General features: G+C 56.5%; 1 non-coding gene across 1 annotated transcript; it reads left to right on the top strand.

Moving 5' to 3' along the window:
- The first annotated feature begins 1276 nt into the window (after positions 1-1276).
- On the top strand, positions 1277-1361 carry TRNAS-UGA. The gene has a single exon. It is a non-coding gene; the product is annotated as a tRNA-Ser (tRNA).
- The last annotated feature ends 18341 nt before the right edge of the window (positions 1362-19702 follow it).

The raw sequence follows: 19702 nt of genomic DNA, 5'->3' as shown, positions 1-19702 counted from the left end.
GCTGTAATACTGTCTTATTTGATTTGCTAACATTTGGTCGAGTATTTTTGTGGCTGGTTTCATGAGGACGGTTGATCTCTAATGTTCCTTTGCTGTGTAACCTCCCTGTCGGGATTTACCGTGAAAGTGACGACAACCTCGTAAAACAGCTTGGGAAGCACCGCTTCGTCCCCGATTCTCCGGGAAGTGTTGTGTGAGGTCAGGGTGATTTCTTTTTTAAATGTTGAGCAGAATTCGCCAGTGAAGCCATGGGAAAATCTCTTTGTCACATGGTTTTAATTTTGGATTCGATATCTTTGAGAGGCGGGGGGGGGGGGTTTCCCCCTCCCCCCTTGGGGCGGTTTTGATAAGCTGTGTTTGTCAAGTACTCTTTTCTACTTCGTTTAATTTTCAGGTTGATCAGCATAAAGCTGTCCCTTATGTCTTCCTCGATGCCGCGTAAACATTAGACTCCGTGTTGCTGCGGTAGGTGTGTGTGTGATGACCCGTGTCACTCCGTAACACCTCGGCCGTGGCGCTCGGCGACTTCTATCTGCGTGTTGTGGACGTGTGTCTGTTTGTGTCACCCCACCCCGAGCTGTCACCAGATGGAGCTCGCTGGCCGGAGGGACACATCATAGGCGCTGCTGAAGCGGGGGGGCACCCCACGAACCCGGGGCAGCACCCACCACCGCCGCCCGCTACTGAACGTCTCCGGTCTCTTTGAAGTGAAGCTTCCGGAGGCTGTTTGCATTGAAATGTCTGAGGGCTCCCCGGGTCCACCCAGCCAGAGCAAGTCATTGATAGATTAGTTTGAATGAAGAGTAATCAATAATTTATGCTGATGTTTTCCCTCATGCAGCAGGGAGACCCGTTTTGATACGATTTGACAGGGTCAGGCACACCTGGGTTTAATTAAACCTGATACAGAAAATTAAAAGAAAGAAAACCATGCCCACCAACCCTCTGGCGATTGGTTGCCCGAGCTGGGCTCAATCTACAATCGATGAAGAGGGATCAAGGAGCAGACGGGGACGTGGGGCGAAAAGCCCACATTCAACAGATGCTTCCACGCGGCTGCCCTGATGCCACATGGGAAATGTAAATACGCTTATTGGCATCTTCTCATAACGTGGCCTTTAGGAGGCAGGCCGCTTGCACGCGATGATGGATGGTTTTGCTGGCGGGAGCGTCCGCCATGTCTGGAAGCCAGCACCGCGTGGGCCTCTCTTAGAGGAGCCGGATCACCGAAACTCACCTCCCCAGAGCCGCCATCAAAAGAAGCAAGTTGAGGGGCGCCTGGGTGGCTCAGTCGGTTGAGCGTCCGACTTGAGCTCAGGTCACGATCTCGCGGCTCGTGGGTTCAAGCCCCACGTCGGGCTCTGTGCTGACAGCTCAGAGACTGGAGCCCGCTTCGGATTCTGTGTCTCCCTCTCTCTCTGCCCCTCCCCTGCTTTCTCTCTCTCTCTCTCTCTCTCTCTCTCTCTCTCTCAGAGGAGAACACCGTTCTTAGTTTCCATGAAGCAGGCAGAGCAGGTCAGGCGGGAGGTCCAACCAGCAGACCCTCCCCCACCCCAGCACCCAGGTGGGCTGGACAGCCGGCCTCACAAACACACCCGAAGCCCTAGATTCCAGGTGCTGTTAGTTTTCTCCCCGCCCAGCCCTGGTCGCTTTTGTGGGGCAGCACCCTGATGTTGCTTTGGGACACCCCCAAGCACAAACACATTTACTCTGTCTAAGGGACCGTCCCCAGAGGCTCCCCTGGCCCAGGGATGGACGCAAGACCCAGGAGGCCACAGCAGCCGGAGATCATCCAGGGGCTCAACAGGGGAGCTGTTAAAATTTACCATTATAACGACGTTTCGGTGTGCACTTCGGGGCATTAAGTCCGCTCGCACTGCTATCCAGCCCTCACCCCTGACCGTCCAGAACTCGTCTTCCCACGCCAGAACTCAGCCCCCAGTGGACACTGACTCCCCCCCCCCCCCCAGGCCCCCGCCCTGGCGTCCCTCTGCTCTCGTTTCCGGCTCTGTGAACTTGACCGCCCCGCCTACTCACAGAAGGGGAATCCTACCGTGGCGTCCCTTGGCGACTGGCTGATCTCACTTCCCGTAACATCCTCCAGGCTCATCCTCGTTGCCGCCTGAATCAGAACCTCCTTCCGTCTTGAGGCCGAAGCCACGGACGGACGTGCCACGTTTTGCTCACCCACCATCCACGGATGGGCCCTCGGGTTGCTTCCGCCTTTCAGCTGTTGTGAATAGTGCCGCTGGGAACGTGGGCGTGCGGGTACCCGTTCAAATCCCTGCTTTCAAAGCTTTGCGGTAAATACCCCAAACTGGAATTGCTGAATGCGATGGCAATTCTGCGTTTACCTCCTGAGGCGCTGTCACCCTGTTTTCCACGGTGGCCCGACCGTTTTCCATCCCCGCCAGCAAGGCCCAAGGATTGCAGTTTCCCCACATCCTCGCCAACATCGTCGCTTTCTGTTTTGGTTTCGTTTTGGGTTCTTGGTGTTTTTTATAATCACCTCCTAGTGAGGCTGGGGTGTTTAGTGTTGCTTTTGATTCTGGGCGCCCCTTTGCCTTCACGGACCCTTCTCTACTCTTCCTGATGTTAGCCAGAGCTGCCCCCCTGGAGTGCACCCCCTGGGGGGTGGGACGGGGCCGTGTGCTTGCCCAGAGGATGCCCCCTGCTCTAAAGGAACACAAGACTGCTTGGAGAATCAGCGGTGGGCCAGGAAAACAAAACTCCGCCCATATTTGGTGAGCACCACGGTCTTGCCAGGGGCTGGGGTCAGAAGGGTGCAGATTGAGGCCAGCTCCTCCCCTAAGGAAGTCTACCTGCAGTCTAGGAGGTGAGACACTGTGGGTGACCCACCCATGAGACACTGTCCTGCCTGCACCATCTTGTTGTCAGAGCCCATCTCTCAAAGTAGAGGCTAAAAATGCCAAACATCTGCCTCCCCAGACTTCCTTACGTGGAGGCATGGGCAGGTGGCCCAGTTCTGTCATTTGGGACCTGAGGTCTGTTGGGGACCTCTGGGAAAGTTTTGCATCCTTAACAAGTATAGTAGGGAGTAGCATTTTCCTCTCCTTCCCTATGGACCTTATTGTGGGGAGATGTGATGTCCGGGGCTGCGGCAGCTATCTTGTCTCCATGAGGTGAGGATGTTATCATCATGCTGGGGAAGTGGAAAAATAGGAAGATGCTAGGTCCTTACTGCTATCACTGAGCTCCTGAATCAACCTCAAGTTCCTAATCATGTGAGAACAATAAGCCCTGATCATTAAAGCCACTTTTCACGGAATATTCTATTACTTGTGGCCCAAGGCATTCTATCTGATAAAAGAGGCTGACTAAAACGAAGAGTCACAGATACCAGTGGAAAATTCTCGCTGGGCTGCATCTGGTGAAGGAGCTGTATGTGGTGCATTTAATGGGGAATGAAGACCCGGTCAGGGAAGTCAGGACAGCATCCCCAAGGAAGTGACCACTGAACAGAGGTCCGGATGAAAACCTGTAGACCTTAGGCAAAGGGAACAGCCTCTGCAGAGAGAGTGTGGGCGGTCCCCAGGAGGGCATTAGAGTCACTTGGGGAGGTTTTAACAGTTACAACACACGATGCCCAGCAGGATTGAGAACCATGGACCAAGCGGTCTGCAGGGTGTGGGCGAGGGAGGGGCAGAGGAGGGTGGGGCTTTGGGCCCAGCTGTACCCCGAAAGGAGGAGATCGCAGCAGCCATTGGGCTGGGCAGCCCTGTCCCTGTTGTCCCTCGTGCTGCTGGGTCTCCCGCTGAAGTGAGCTGAATGGCGGCCCCCAAAAGATGTGTCCGCCCAGAACCTCAGAATCAACCTTATTTGGAATAAGGGTCTTTGCAGATGTAATTAACATAAGGATCTCGCGATCACTTTGAAATCGGGTGGGCCCTAAATCTGAGGACAGGTGTCCTTATAAAACGAGAAGAGAGAGGGGCGTCTGGGTGGCCCAGTTGGTTCAACGTCTGACTCTTGATTTCAGCTCAGGTCATGATCCCTTGGTTTGTGAGATCAAGCCCCGCGCCATCAGCAGGGAGCCTGCTTGGGATTCTCTCTCTCTCTCTCTCTCTCTCTCTCTCTCTCTCTCTCTCTCTCTGTCTCTTTCTCCTTGCGCCTCATCCCCTCTTAAAATAAACAGACATTTTTAAAAAATAAAATGAAAAGAGAGAGATACAGAAACACGAAGGACAGAACGCCATTGCGGACAGCGGTGGAGACCAGAGCAATGCATCTACAGACCACGGAATGCCTCAGAAGCCGGGAGAGGGGCATGTGATGGATTCTCCCCAGAGCCTCCAGAAGGAACCCCTCTGCCAACACTTTGGACTCTGGCCACCTGCACGGAGAGAGCAGAAGTTTCTATTGTCCTAAGCTGCTCAGTCTGTGGCTATTTGTTACAACCGCCCGGGGACACTGCGATGCCTCCCGCGTTGTCCGTTGGGGCCCGGACCGAGCAAAGCAGAGCATCCTTGTTTAGGAGCAAACCGCAGCCCCTCTCGGCTGGCCTGGCACTGGGATGGTAATCTGGGCGAGGAGGGGCCATCTCCTCAGCTCTGCGGGAAGCTTGTGATGTTGTGGCAGAAACCGCCCCCGCCCAAGGTGACCTTCTCGTGACAAACCCGTCCCTGGCATCAGTTATTCACGTGGAGCATCTTGGAATGTGCTCCAAACGCACGGGCCCAGGCTTTTTGTTGTTACCCCCTCCGCTGCCTTTAAAGACATTTGTCCAACCCGCGCCTGGCAGAGAAACAGAGACGGGGCGTTTGGGAGGGGCGGGGAGCACAGCGCCCACGGGGCTCCTCCAGCTCGCCGGCAAAGGGCTCTCGGCGGCGGCCCCTCGGCGGGCCTTGAAAGCGCGTGTCTCCTCGCAGAAAGAGCTGTCCGCCGGCCGCCGGGGCCTTTGATTCCTCCCTGACAGGGTGCTGACGGATTGATCTGGTGCCCGTACATAATTCATGAGCCCCTGAGCAGCTGTGAATTCTGCGCAGGTCTTTTCCGCCGTGCGGACGAAGCGGTTTGGGGAGGGGGGTCCGGGAGGCGGGGCCCGCCCGGTGGTCTGTTCTGTTGCCGGTCCCCACGCTGCCGATGCCACCGGAGGGACCGAGCTAACGGGACGCTCTGGGGCTCGGGGAAACGGCCCTCTCTGACGTCACAGCCACCTGTCCACGGTCTGCCATCTCAGGGGCAAGGGCTGTGGGGCGCATGCCCCAATCTCCCCTCCGTGTGGGCCTGAGCAGCCCCTTCTAGACGGCCTCCTGGCAGGGGCCCTCGGGCCGCAGTCCCGCAGACGCGAGTAGCTGGGTGACCTTGGGCGTGTTACTCGGCCTGCCTGAGCCAAGCCCTGTCCCGGTGGAGGCACGGTGATGACACGCTGTAGGCCAAAGGCGCTGTCCCTCCGCAGCAGAGCGGGTGGGGCTGTCAGTGGTAGAGGCGAACCGTCTGGCACATTACCGCAGTCTTCCACTGGCCGCCCTGGGGGTGACGGCCCCGCTTCCCGGAGTGTGGCCACAGGCAGGCCCTCCGGACCTCATTCCCGCTTGTACTTGAAAGCACAGAGCAGGATCCCAGCAAAACAGGAATAAAACCACCCGTGGGCAGAAAAAAAGGCTTTTCAAACGCAATTTCCCGGAACCCAGGGTTATGGGTTCCCAAGGAGGCCAGCAAACATCAGAACCATCTAGGGCTTTGACAGGGCAGTGCCGGGGCCTCCCCGGGAGTTCCAGCTCAGGGGTGCGGGTGACCAGTCGCCCACCAGTCCTCAGGGTTGTGACCCCAGTGTCCACCGCCCGGGCCAGAAACAGGTTAGGCAGAAAAGGCCTTGGGACCACTCCACAGAGCATTTTCCAGCTGGAGCACAGCTTGAGGTGTTTTTGCAAACCACTAGGTTGTCCTTGATTTCCCAATATTTCTATTTGGTTGAGGACATTGATTTTATTTCCCCCCTTCATGGTATTTATTGTTGACAGATTTCTTTTTTCAAATCGCAAAAGGAATACCTACCTAAATGTTTGATCTCTTTTTCCTCCACGTTTTCCTGTATGTAAAGTCTTTTAGTATGAAAAAAGCAATATATCATCTCATGCCAAAAGACGTAGAAAACAGAGAAGCAAAAAGAGATCAAAATCTCCACAATCGCTCTCTCCAAAATGACGGCCATGAATGAGCGTGTTGGTCGATGCCTTCCCAGGACTGTGCCAGTGTGAACACAGAGACATCCTATTTTACTGTAAATTTTCTTATTGTGGAAAAGCATACATAACACAGGGGCACCTGGCTGACTCCGTCAGTAGAGCGGTAGAGCGTGTGACTCCTGATCTCAGGGCTGCAAGTTCAAGCCGCGTGTTGGGCGCAGAGCTTACTATCACAAAGCTTACCACTCTAGCCATCTTTAAGTGCCCAGTTCAGCGACATGAAGCACACTCACCCTGTTGCAGCTGTCGTCACCATCCGTCTCCAGCAGTTTTCCATTTTCCCAAAACTGAAACTCTGTCCCCATTAAGCACGACTCCCCATTTCTCCTCCCCAGCCCCTGACGCCCCCCCGTCTGTGTCTCTGACTTTGATGACTCCAGTTGGAATCATACAGGGTTCGTCCTCACGTAGCATAACGCCCTCCAGATTCATCCGTGGTGTGGCGCGTGTCAGAATTTCCTCCCTTTCCAAGGCCGAGAGAGACATCCTGTGTATGAAATAAAGTTATACTGTGTGGTACAGACTTCCACGCGCCCGCGTCTTTTTCATACAACGTTAGCTTGAAAACAGCCTCCCATCAGAAACTGATCCATAACTTGCTTCCACGTTGTCTCCCACTGGTTGGTTATACCCTCCCGGAAGCAGCCTTGGGTTGGGAGCAGGAAGCCGGGGGCCTCTGTAGGGGGCAGGCAGGGGTCCCCAGGACCACCCCCAGGATGGGTGACTCTCTAGAAAGGCTGAAAGGACTCAACATATAGTTGTATCCCAGCAAAAGGATATGAAACAAAATCAGCAAAGGGGAAGAGGCAGTGAGATGAAGGCTGGAGGAAGCCAGGCACGGGCTTCCAAGAGTCCTCTCCCCCTGGAGTCACACGGATGGGCTCCACCTTCCCCACAACATGTTGCAACAACGCACGAAGTGCTGATACACCGCTTGTTTTAAAAGTCCAAGATTTAAAACAAAAATGCAAGACATCTGGCCCCCACGGGCCTCTTGTTCACAGGCCCACTCAGCTGGGGCAGAACAGCCCTATCTTTAAGTCAGGTCAGTAGGGTCTAGGGTTGGCCATTGCTTAAATCTTGTAAATTAGCTGTAGGTTTTAAAACAGGAGGAAATCTGATGGAGACCTACAAGGCCTCCGCATTGAAAACTACAAAATGTTATTGAGAGAAAGTAACAAGGCTCTCAACAGACAGAGCAGTATACCATGTTCATGGATAAGAGAACTACACTACTGTAAACACGTTATCCCCACCCCACCCCCCACTCCCCGATTAATAGCTACACTCACTGCAACCTCAATCACAATCCCAGTAGGTTTATTTTGGGTGGAAATTGACAAGCTGATATAAAACTTACATGAAAAGGCAAAGGGCCAAGGAACGAATAGCCAAGGAGATTGTGAAAACAAAGAGCAAGGTTGAAGACTAGTGCTACCAGATATCAGAGCTGTGATAGAGCCATAGCAGTAGGGCAGCATGGGGCTGTCAAACACAAAGGCTGCCACAAAGGCAGACAACTGACCAGCGGGACAGAAAGAATTTGGGAGAAGAAATCCCCTCCCCACAAAACAGGCACAGGGCCAGCCTGCCCAGCGAGAACAGGAGAGTCCTTTCTAACACATACCTCACGAATTACAAAACAAACAAACACATCCCAGACGGACTGCATATCTACCTGTGAAAGGCAAAGCAATGAAACGTTTCCAAGAGACATCTTTGTGACCTCAGAAGAGGCAAAAATGTCTTAAACAGGGTGCAAAATGTACTAACCATACATGGAAAAAGTAACGGACATGTATGGATGTCCGTTCAGCAGAGAATGAAAGGTAATCCGCAGAGTAGAAGTTTTTCCTCATATTTGCAACATAAGGACTTATATTGAAAACACTCCTGGAAATCAACAAGAAAAGAACAAACAGGGGCACCTGGATGGCTCAGTCGGTTAAGCCTCTGACTTCGGCTCAGGTCATGATCTCACAGCTCGTGGGTTCGAGCCCCGCGTCGGGCTCTGTGCTGGCAGCTTGGAGCCTGGAGCCTGCTTTGGATTCTGTGTCTCCCTCTCTCTCTCTGCCCCTAACCCACTCGCATTCTGCCTCTGTCTCTCTCAAAAATACATAAACATTAAAAAAAAAAAATTTTGGGGGGCGCCTGGGTGGCGCAGTCGGTTAAGCGTCCGACTTCGGCCAGGTCACGATCTCGCGGTCCGTGAGTTCGAGCCCGCGTCAGGCTCTGGGCTGATGGCTCAGAGCCTGGAGCCTGTTTCCGATTCTGTGTCTCCCTCTCTCTCTGCCCCTCCCCCGTTCACGCTCTGTCTCTCTCTGTCCCAAAAATAAACGTTGAAAAAAAAAATTAAAAAAAAAATTTTTTTTTTTTTTTTAAAGATAAACATCCCAGGAGAGAAATAGCCCTGAACAGGTACTTCACAGACAAGCCAACAGGGTTCCCAAATGGCCCAGAAGCATATAACAAGAGACCCAACATTGGCCATTAGGGAAATGCAAGGGCAGGCTGCCATGTGATACTCCTGTGCCCCCGCCAGCACAGCTAAAATGAAAAATACGGAGAATACTCCGGGTTGGCAAGGATATGGGGCTGCCATCCACTGCTGGTAGGATGGGGATCGGAACACCACTTTGGAAGACTGTGTGGCAATCTCTAATAAAGCTGAACATATGCATACCCAATGGCCCCGCAACTCTGCTCCAACCAGAAATTCACAAGAATGTTCAGGAAGAGACATGCTCCAGAGCCCAGAGCATGTCTGGGCCCAGAGCCCAGAGCCCGTGTGCACCTATCCGGAGACCAACCAACGGGAGAGTGGGTCAAGTGTGGGATCCCCACCCACAGAACACTGTGCAGCAACCGCCCGCCCCTGTGGCCAGTGGCTTGGGTGAGTCTCCCAGACATGATGGCACACGACAGAGCACACGATGTGTGATTCCACTTACACGAAGCGCAAACACAGATGTGAGGGGCCTTCTGAGCGATACAGTGAAGGAAATGTTCAACTTTTAATGCTTGTGGGCACAGCTCCTGGACTCCCAGGGAAGCTACACTTTAATATTTACCAAGGTCAAAATGACTTGGCAAAACCTCGGAGCATGGGCTCTATTTTTGCCCTGAGCACACATTGTACATCTGCTTCGTTCAAAAAAAAAAAAAAATAACCAGAAAGGAGCATTCCAAACATAAAGATAAGGAAAAGGGAAAAAAAACCCTCCCTGGTTCCCATAAGATGAAAGTCATACAGCCCTGCATGTTCTAGAAACTTAAGGTCTGCAACTTTCTGAAACGTCCTAATGATGTGTGATATTTTACATAAAAAAATGTGTATAACCCTGCACCAAATATTCCTTCTCTGGAGCACCTTTGGGAAGATTGTATATCCCAGGCAGCTATCCTAACTTGGGCTTGAAGAAAACTCTCTTTCTCTCAAAGATTCTAAAAGGGGGGGGGGGGGGGGGCAGGGCTCCTGGGTGGCTCAATCAGTTAAGCGTCTGACTCTTGATCTCAGCTCAGGTCTTGATCTCAGGGTCGTGAGTTCAAGCCCCACGCTGGGCTCCACACCAGACGTGGAGTCTACATAAAAATAAACAAATGGATACGTAAACAAATAAATACTTTAAAAGATTCTAAAAGGCTCCTTCAATTTGCGTTGATGGGAGGTGCTGGCCAGGTGGGCATTCAGTTTGTGAAAACTCATACGCGTGGGCACTAATTCACGGGCCCTCTTTTTGTGTGTTCTACTTAAGAGTGAAGAAAAATTGGGGGACAGGAAACATGGGGTCTGGACCTGGTTTACCACACCCCACCAGGGGCCTTCTTCCTCATTTGACATTGTGACCTCCAACCCCGGGCGACCCCTGAGGCGCCTTCACCCTGTCCCATGAGGCCTCCAGGAGAATGTATTCAGTGTCAGCTGCAGTCGGGAGTCATGCCAACGGGCCAGCCGATACCGTGTTGCCAGGGGATCAAAGTGCCATTGTTATTTGCTAAATTATAAAGGTTTCTAGCAATTCAGAAAGTCTAAAACCTCCTGGGTGAGACCCAGCCCTGGCTCAGGGTCCAGTTCCAAGACCACAAGTCCAAGAGGTACCAAGGAAAGGAACTGGGAGGCCCCGCCCATGCCTCCCCTGGGGTAGATGCCCAGGCCCCCTCCTGCCCAGGGGCTGGCACCAGAGCCTCCACACACCAAAGCCAGGGCAGCCCGGTCCCACCCCACGTGGGTCAGGAGCAGAGGCTCCAGAAGCCAGCGGCCCCAGTCCCAGCTCTGACTCTTCCTGACTGTGTGAGCCCCTCCGGACCTCCATTCCCTCACCCGCGGTGCGGGACTGACAGCACTCTTTGACGGGGCCGTTGCAGAAATTAACTGGGATCACTCAGCACAGAGCCGGGCACAAGGCCAGCCCCTGGCAGGTGGCACCTGGCATTGTGACTGTCATTACCGTCATTGTCTTCTTGCTCTTTTGTTCGCTTCCACTTTAGATGTCACCGTGCTGGATGAGGACAGTGAACTCCCCTCTCCTCCCTCAGACCTGCAAGGTAATCCAGACCATTAACCGACAAAGTGAAACCAGGGGTTAAACTTGACCAGCAAAATGGGTTTTTTCGGGGAATAGCAGCGAATTGCGATTGGGGACGTGCCAGCCGGGGCAAAACCGTGGGCAAGTCCAACAAAGAGGATTATTTTACGAGGAGGACGCTGGGAGGGGCTGTCCTGACCTGGAGATTGGCAGGAAGGAGTTCGGGGTGAGGGCGGTTTCTCACTGGCCTAGTCGCTGGGGTGGCGGGTCTCTCCTTGGAGACACCGGTCAGTCCTTCCTGCTGGGCCCGCCATCACGATGCTCTCCTGGTGAGTCTGGGGTCTGGCAGGGTGCTGCTCCCCCACCCACACCCTCGGCAGACATCGCTAATCGATCCCAGTGCCCTTTTCCCCTCGCTGAGCCCAAGCATGGCTTCGGAATCCTTAGCCCAGGGCTCCCGGCAGCCAGACCGACTCCCAGGAAACAGCCGGTGGTGCCATGTCCGCCGTCCCCGGTCGGTGGGAAGGGACCCAGTTCCTGCCCGGTTACCATGACGCTGCCTTGATGTGGTCTTTGAGCTCACTGGCCTCCATTTTCTGGCCGGGGAGGTGGGGACACGGGCAGGAGAGTGCTGGCCACTCACCTGACTTCAGGTGCTCTCCTCTCCTCCCAGCACCGTAGCTGCAAGACCCCGGGCCACCTCCGGGCCTCTGAGCAGACGGTGTCGGGCCGGGCCGGGCTCAGGGGTGCCGGAGCACCGGCCCCGAAGGTGGCTCAGCCTGGCGCTCCCCAAATAGAAGCCCTCAAACCTCGGTGGGCAGTATTGTTCTTCCCTAACTCAGTCGACTGAAGAGCGATCTCACGTCGTTCTTGCTGCCAAAAGATTCTAAGCCTCTGCCTTCCCGCCTGCCCCTCCCACCACTCTCTGCCCCCGTGTGTCAGACGCGTGCAAAGGAAATTCTGGTCCAGCAGTGCTGACCGGGAGCTTGGGAAGCTGCTTGGACGCAGTGAGGCCCTCAGAACAGGCTCAAGGGCTGGCTGTTCTATAGATGTACCTGACCCACCCCCCCTCACCCCTCCGTATGTGTCGTGACAACTGTCTGGAGTGTGGCAGGGCCCCAGAGGGGTAAAGGGGCCCTCGGTGGGGCTGAGAGAAATCCAGGAGGGCTTCCTGGAGGAGGGGGGGGAGGGGAAGGACATGGCCAAGGGTTGGGAGCTGAGGTCAGAGGAGTATGACAGCGGCCACTTGATCACCTCATTACTTCTCCCACCAAAAGCAAATGGTGTCAAGGGAGGGGAGAGGATAGCCTGGCCGTTTCCTAGGAAAGGATCTACTCCCTGGCCACGGCAGCGTGTGAGGCCACCCATGGGGACACGGGCAGGCCACCTCCCTCACTCATACTTAATGGCCAGGGTGGACTTCCCCCTCGCCCCCACCCCTCCGCGGTCTCTCCTTCCTTCTTTCTCATCTTTCCCTGCTACATTCTCTTATTCTCTCCCCATCTCGGTTTGCTTGCCTGTGGGTTGGGGATGGGGACAGAGACACTGTCTCACCCAGCTCTGCTCTCACGGTCCCCGCTCCAGCCAGGCCCCACTCAGCCTCCCCCCTCCACCTGTGGGCAGTGGCTGGCTCCCTGCCACTGGGTATCAGCCCGGTCCCGCCCCCCGGCCCCACTGCCCCCAGACTAGGAACCCAGGGAGCCTGGGCCGGCTTCCCAGCACCCTCTGCCTAAAAGCATTTGGAAGCTGCCTCTGGGTCAGCGCCAGGAGCTCTCACACAGACTGGCAGGTTGGCCAGGGTCTCCACTCCTGCCGGAGGGCCTGGAAAATTCCAGCCCTCCCATGGCCTCAAGTGCTGGCTATCCCGAGAGGTCCCCCACCCCCACCCTCCACCCCAGCCGGCCTGTTCCCTGATGCAGTCAGTGTCGGCTCACGTTGTCCTCACCGGCCGGCCCTCGGGAATGCTGGGGCAGCCCTGGGAGGAGGCAGCTTGGCTTATGGGCAAACAGAGGTTCTGGGACACGGTGACCTTGCCCAAGTCCCTCGGCCTCGCTGGGCCTCCGCTCCATCTGGAAGCCAGGCCATCTGTGAACACGGTTAGCCAGTCCAAGGACAAAAAAAAAAAAAAAAAAAAAAAAAAAAAATGTTATGTTTTCAAAGGAATCAGATTGGTAAGAGTCTGGAGATGCCTGCCCCTCCCCAAGCCTCAAGCTGTATTCCCTCAGCCTTGCTGTTAGGGAGACAAGGGTTTGAGGCTGATGAATTTGTCGAACGCACTGCCAACTCCTGGTAATGAAATGAAAACAACAGCAGCAGTGACTAAGAAGAAAAGACCTCTTGCCACGTGCCAGGCTCCGTGCTAAGGCTCCCATGCGAAGCCTGCATGGACCTCAGCGCACCCCTGCAGGAATTAGCACCAGTGAGCACCCGCACTTTACAGAGGCGGAGACTCAGAGAGGTCTAGGGACTTGTCCAAGGTCACACAGCCAGAGGGTGGAGAGGCAGGGATTTAACGTCTCATCTTCAGGAGACAAGGGCTCTACTCTCCTGCCTCCCCCAACTCATTCTTCATCACAGCCACTCACTCTCGGGCAGGGCAGTCTCAGCCTGAAAAATCTCTCGCCACGAATGCCAGTCCTGAAATGTCACCATCATCCCTCAGTTCAGTTCCTTTGGCTGATGGCTTCCCTTTTATCAATACTGCCTCCCGCTGGGGAGAAGCCACTCTGTGCCTTAACTCCGCCGCTGCAAGGGGATGGGGATCCCTTCCTCAGCCTGGAGAGAAGGCTTCTGCTTCTAAAACGTAGGCGATGGGGTCGGAAAACCCCAGAGGAAAAGCAGCCCGGTGCGGGGAAGCTGGAGGCAGAGGGAGGGGAGCTGAGACTATTTGGGACCTATTTCGAGCCAGACAGTTTCATCAACGTGTCACCGGGCACAGTAGGGATCACTACCCCCAATTTACAGATGAGGAAACTGAGTCCCGCAATTAAGTGAGCCACTTGAGATTGTGCCGCCGGTTAAGTCCCAGCTGGGCCTCTCCTGGGGTCAGATGAGGGGAGACGAGCATCCCTGGGGAAGCCCGGGCTCCACGGGACGAGCTCCCGGCAGGGGCGGGTGGGCGGGCGGGCGGCGCACAGGGCTTGGCGTCCTGCAAGGGGCCCAGACCCCCTTGTGTCTCCTGAAGGCTTTGCTGGTCGTGCAGGTGGAGTGGCCGGGGTGGGGAGCGGCAGCTCCTCACAGACTCGCTGGGCCAGAGTGGAGCCATTGCCACCAGTTATGCCTCCTGCCCGGTGCCTTCCAGCTGCTGCTTTGGATGGCCCGGGGCAGCCAGGGAAGACCCCTTCTGCCCCCACCGCAGGGCCCCGGCCCCCTGCCCCCCCAGCCCACCCCATGGCCAGCTGTGCCTGGGGCTCCCTGACCGTGTCATCCACCTTGACTCCTCCCACTGCCCTGCACAAGGAACAGGTGATAACACCTGCCCGGAGAGGCTATGTCACTTACTCAAGGCCGCCACGAACCCAATCAATGCAGAATGGAAATGTGAACCCAGGGCTGGGTCCAGCCACTCTCTAAACTATTGAAGTCCCTCGTCAGGAATCCTGGCCACTCCACATAGCATTGCTTCCTGCTGTGGTAAGCATCCCGGATTATTTGGACTCGTCCTCTCCTTTGAGCACGAGTCTCTGTGAGCCAAGCCTCGCGCCGGCCTCTGGGGATAAAACAGTGACCAAGAAAGACAGCGTCTGTGCGTCAGGGACCCCCACAGTCGGGCGGGCAGACAACCCCAGGAGTTAGTGCGGCGTTTCGAGCAGGGGGTTGCCCTCCAGGTTTCAGCCAGAACCCAGGACGCGGGGCCTTGGGCTGGCCTGGGGGTCCGGGGAGGCCAAAAAGGAAGCCTGGGGCTGACATCTGGTCCCGAGGCATGGGAAGAGAGAGGTCAGCAGCCGGCGGAGAGAGGGGAGCTCCCTGGCACAGAAGGACCTGTGCGTGGTGACAGGACAGGGCAAGGGGAGTCAGGGAGCCGCAGGCCAGGGCGGCCGGGCGGAGAGGGTGATGGAGCCTGGCAGGGCCAGTGTCCGATGGAGAACAGTGAGGGTCCGGAGAGCCCTGGCGGTGCTTGTCAGAGCCGGCAGTGGGACGGGGCGACGTGACAAGGGCGTTGGCCGACACCCGAGGCGCTGCTAGAGGTCCCCCTGCAGAAACGGCCCCCGCACGTCCTCTGCCCACTCCCTTTGTGGACGGCTGTTGTCTCTTGACTCCCAGGGGACCACATCTTACAGGAACCGATGCCTCGTCATTGCTGTAGTAGCTCCGGTCTCGGTGGCAGCTGTGCTGAGCCCCTGAGGGGTGTGGCTTGCTCTTTGCTGAAGTCTGGCCTCTGGGTGCCCTCCCCCCGCCCACGAACTTCACGTCTTCACACACACCCTGTCCCACAGAGGAAGTTACGGCCCAGCAGCAAGCATGCCCTTCCACACCCCCTCTGGCGTCCGATCCGGCCGCCATGAACCCCGGGGCGCTGTCCAGCGCCACCGGCCAGCTGTGACGTGGACGCCCTCCCAGAGCCCCACCAGGAGGCTGAAAGCCCACAGGGGACCAGTTCTGGGCTCCCCCCAAAGCCCCCCCCCCCCCGCCCACCGGGTACTTGTGCATCATTCATTCCACGTGACTGATGACACGTGCCGGCACTGTCCTTGAGGGCTGGAGTCCCGACGGAGAGACGTCCAGGTATAGCAGGGACACCCCACAGTGAGCGAAGGGCTAAGGTGTTACAGGCCCTGCCTTCCCACCCCGACCGCCTCGTGGAAAACGCCTCCCGCACCTTCAGCTCGGCTCCTCCGCCCCTTGTCGCTTCCCACCTCCTGAGACTAAGTCAGACGCCATCCAGGCTCCTTGGCTGTAGGATTCTAGGCTCATGGTGGAGGCAGGACCCAGAAGGGCAGTCAAGAGGCCCTCTTCCACCGAGGGAAAACAGAACATCCCCAAAGCTGGTCGCCAAGCAGATTCATACTAAGCTAGATTGGTGTTTTCAATTGGCCAGGGGCCTAGAATCCGACTGGCAGGGACGGAGCGGACAATGGGATCCTATATGAAGCCACTGACTCACTCACTTCGAAAGAGAAGAAAACCTTATTAGTCAATGTTTCAAAGGGCTGCGACTTCACAGGAAGCTTCTCTCCGGCCCAGCCAGCTGGCGGAGCGGCCTCCCTGGCTGGCACGCCCGGCCCTGCTGGAGGCCCCGCCCCCCTTCTCAGCCGGTCGCCCGCCGGCCCGGTCCCCCGGAGCTGCTCCTTCCTGTCGCCGGGGTTCCCGTGTGCACACCAGCCCGAGGAGTCCACGCCGCCCTCACGGCCCATCCCCACTCTGAGCTCGGAGTGATCTGTCCCTCCCCACCCCCTGCCAAATTCATCTGCTGTCATTCCAACCCCAGGGCCTCAGGATGTCACCTCATCTGGAGACAGGGTCTCGACAGAGGTATTGAGTTAAGTGGGTCGGCGGGGTGGGCCCTAAGTCAATGTGACGTCCTTCCAAAATGAGAGGCCTGCGCACGGGTGCACCGAAAAGGCATGCAGAGCGACCCCGGGGGAAGGGCCCGTCCACAAGCCCAGGAGAGTCTGCAATGCGTCCTCGCCGCCCTCAGTAGGAGCCAGCGCTGATCTCAAGCTCCTGGCCCCCAGAACTGGGAGACAAGAGATGTCTGTTGGTTAAGCCACGGGGCTTGTCGTACCTGGTTACAGCAGCCCCAGGAGACTATGACCTGACCCCCGACGCTGCCGATGCCAAGGGCTCCACCCCCCACCGGGCGTCCAGCACGTGCCTGGACACGGACACCTGCCCAGCCCAGTGTGACACTTGGCAGGCCCCTCCGTGGCCCCCCGTGCCACCCGCTGTTCCACGGATCTCCCTTCCAAGGAGCCGGAGGGGTGACTGCGGCTTGATTTTGTTCGGCACTGTCATCCTGTGAGAGCCCTGGCCGAGGGGTTTTAGGGGACCCCTGGCCGAGGGGTCTTAGGGGACCCGGACCGAGCCCAGGGGCGCCTCAAGTCTGAATGCTTCCCTCCCCGATACCCGCTCACCTGCTCACGTCCCAGGCACTGTGAGCACCGTAGATGTTACCCGGATGGATGGGACAGTGTTCCCTGCGGTCGCAGAGCTTTAACAATGCCTTAGATTCGTTTTCAAAGAATGTGCTTTCAGGAGATCAGTAAGCACCCCACATGATAAGGCATATACAAGTGCGCGCCAGTCGCCCCCATTCGCTATTCGTTGAGCGAGCTCGCGTGAGCCTTTCAAGGACCCTGTTAGGGTAGATCATACCACCCCATTTCAGGGACCAGGACGATGAGGCTCGGAGAGGGTGTGAGCTGGCAGAGGGTGACAAAGTTGCTACATGATAACTAACATTCAGACTTGCCCCCAAAGCTGATGCTCCCACCCCCACCCGGCTCCCTCTCCAGGCCCCGCCCACACGCTCTGAGGACCAGCAGGGAACCTGCCCAGGCTGAGCGAGGCCCCTGGGTCCCCGGCTCTGGGGGTGTCCCTCCCAGCCTCTCCCGGAGCACAGGGTGTTTCTGGGTTTTGCTTTACAGAAAAGTTGCGATTTTTACTGCCGCTGAACGTACGGAACCGTGGCTTCATATGACAGCGTATAGAGCTGGCTTTATGTACTCTCGACGGTTTCAAATTCGCTCTCGTCTAAAGGTTGGGAGGGGGAAATCTGTGGCCCTTATGTCGCTACTACTCCACGTTTGTGCTGAGCCACGGATGTGGACGGGAGACAGCCATCAGAGTCCCAAGTCCTGGGGTGAACAGCTGGCTGCTTGCTTGCCTCTGCGGGACAAGGAGGGCAAACGTGCTCTGAAAGTAAGAGTCCAGGAGCGCCTGGGGGGCTCGGTCGGTTGAGCGGCCGACTTCGGCTCAGGTCATGATCTCGAGGTCCGTGGGTTCGAGCCCCGCGTCGGGCTCTGTGCCGACGGCTCGGAGCCTGGAGCCTGCTTCGGATTCCGTGTCTCCCTTTCTCTCTGCCCCTCCCCATTTGCACTCTCTCTCTCTCTCTCTCTCTCTCAAAAATAAATAAACATTAAAAAAATTAAAAAAGAAAAAAAAAGAAAGTAAGAGTCCACAAGAAGGAGAGAGCTCAGCTGGAGGGGACTCCCAGTCCAGGCAGGCAGAGGGGCTGGGACGGAGGGGAGATGTTGGGGAGATGTTGGGGAGATGTTGGGGAGGTCGGGCGGGGAGGCAAGGGCCTTCCTCTCTTCTGATTCCAGCAACACTTTCTTAGGATGCATTGCATTCAGTGTCCCCATTTAGAAGAGAGGAAAAGCCAAGGTCCGTTGGTCCCAGTGGAAGATTCTGGGCCAAGAGAGGCAAGGAGGCCTCTGGGCCCTTCTCTCCCTCCCCTACCCCCGCCCCCGCACCTGACACTGAGAAGCCTCTGCGTGCCCCCCTTGCCCAGCCCTTCCTCTCACTGGGTTCCCATTTCCCATGGTCGGAGCAGAGGCCAAGCAGAGGGGTCGCCGCTAACTATATGCTAATGACAGCAGGGACCAATCTCCCCCTTAATCAGGCAATCAATGTGCACTGCAGGTGTGGCCGATACTGGCCTGTGACTGGAGGGGGGGTGGGGTGGAGCGCCAGCAGAGGAGAGGAGGAGAGGAGACAGAAGGAAAGGGGAGAGGGCGAGGAGGAGGGCCTAGCCGCCGCCTCCCCCCCCCCCACCTCCCGCCCCAATCCCAGCCCTGCCCTCCTCCCCACCCCAGAGAGAGCCAGCTGCAAATTGAAATCACTGCCCAGGAAAGAACCAAGGGGGAATGAAAAAAGGGAAAAAGCATCTTTTTAATCAAGGCTCAGAGCTGCAGCCACTAATGAATTCAAGGTTCTCAGGGAACCCCAGGGCAAGTCTGGGTGGATAGAAGCCAGAAGACTCCCTCCCTCCCCTGCGCTCCCGCCCCACGCGCTCCCCATCAGCGGAGAGGGTGGGGGCAAGCTGGGAGGGGGGGGGGCTTTTAAATCTTCAGACCTGAGGACCTCAGGTCCCCATTCCTGCCGCCTTTTAGAGTTGGAAGGGTCGGCCAAGGTCACAGCCAGGACAGGGGCTTTTTCACCAGCCCTCATGCCCATCAGAGCTTCTGTTTCAGGCTCCCACTCAGCCTTGGTTTAGGAGGGGCTGTTCTTAGGAGAGGTACACACAGGCCCGTTTCCTGGTCCTTTCCCTGAACACCCTCCTCTGCCCTGCTGGAGTTGCCGCTCTTGTTTTTTTTTTTTTAATGTTTATTTATTTTTGAGAAAGCGAGAGAGAGAGAGAGCAAGTTGGGGGGAGGGGCAGAGAGAGAGGGAGACAGAATCCGAAACAGGCACCAGGCTCTGAGCTGTCAGCACAGAGCCCGACATGGGGCTCAAACTCACAGACGGCGAGATCATGACCTGAGCCGAAGTCGGACGCTCAACCGACTGAGCCACCCAGGCGCCCCCGGAATTCATTCTTACCACTGATTGCTTACCTCCAACGCTCCAGCTTTAGAGACAACAGTGCACTGAATTCTCACAACACCCTGGCTGCCAGGATTATGCCCATTTGATAGATGAGAAGACTAGGGCTCCGTCAGGATCGCACAATCTGCCAACATTTGAGCCAACATCCCCAGCCTCTTGGCTCCGGGGAGCCCCACAGTGGTTCCTGCTTCAAGGTCCTGGTTGGGGCCGGCCCCACCCCCACCGCACCCCCTCCCCACCCTCCTCAAGCTCTGAAGTCCGTGATGCTGCCCCTTTCTCTGCAGCTCCTCAGCCCCCACCACCTGCTGCTTTGGATTCAGATCGGAGAGTGGAGGCCCCAGCTTATGGCGGTTGGAATGCAGTCTGTTCCTTGCTGGCCGTGTAATTATAAGTAAGTTGCTGGCTGTCTCTGGGCTCAGCAGACAATGGGTGGCATGGCCCAGATACTGTCCCCTTGCCCTCTGTAAGGCCTTTCCT

This window comes from Lynx canadensis, chromosome D4, assembly GCF_007474595.2.
Source record: "Lynx canadensis isolate LIC74 chromosome D4, mLynCan4.pri.v2, whole genome shotgun sequence".
Lineage (NCBI taxonomy): Eukaryota > Metazoa > Chordata > Mammalia > Carnivora > Felidae > Lynx > Lynx canadensis.
Note: the sequence above shows the minus strand (reverse complement) of the source record. Positions and strands in the feature narration are given on the sequence as shown.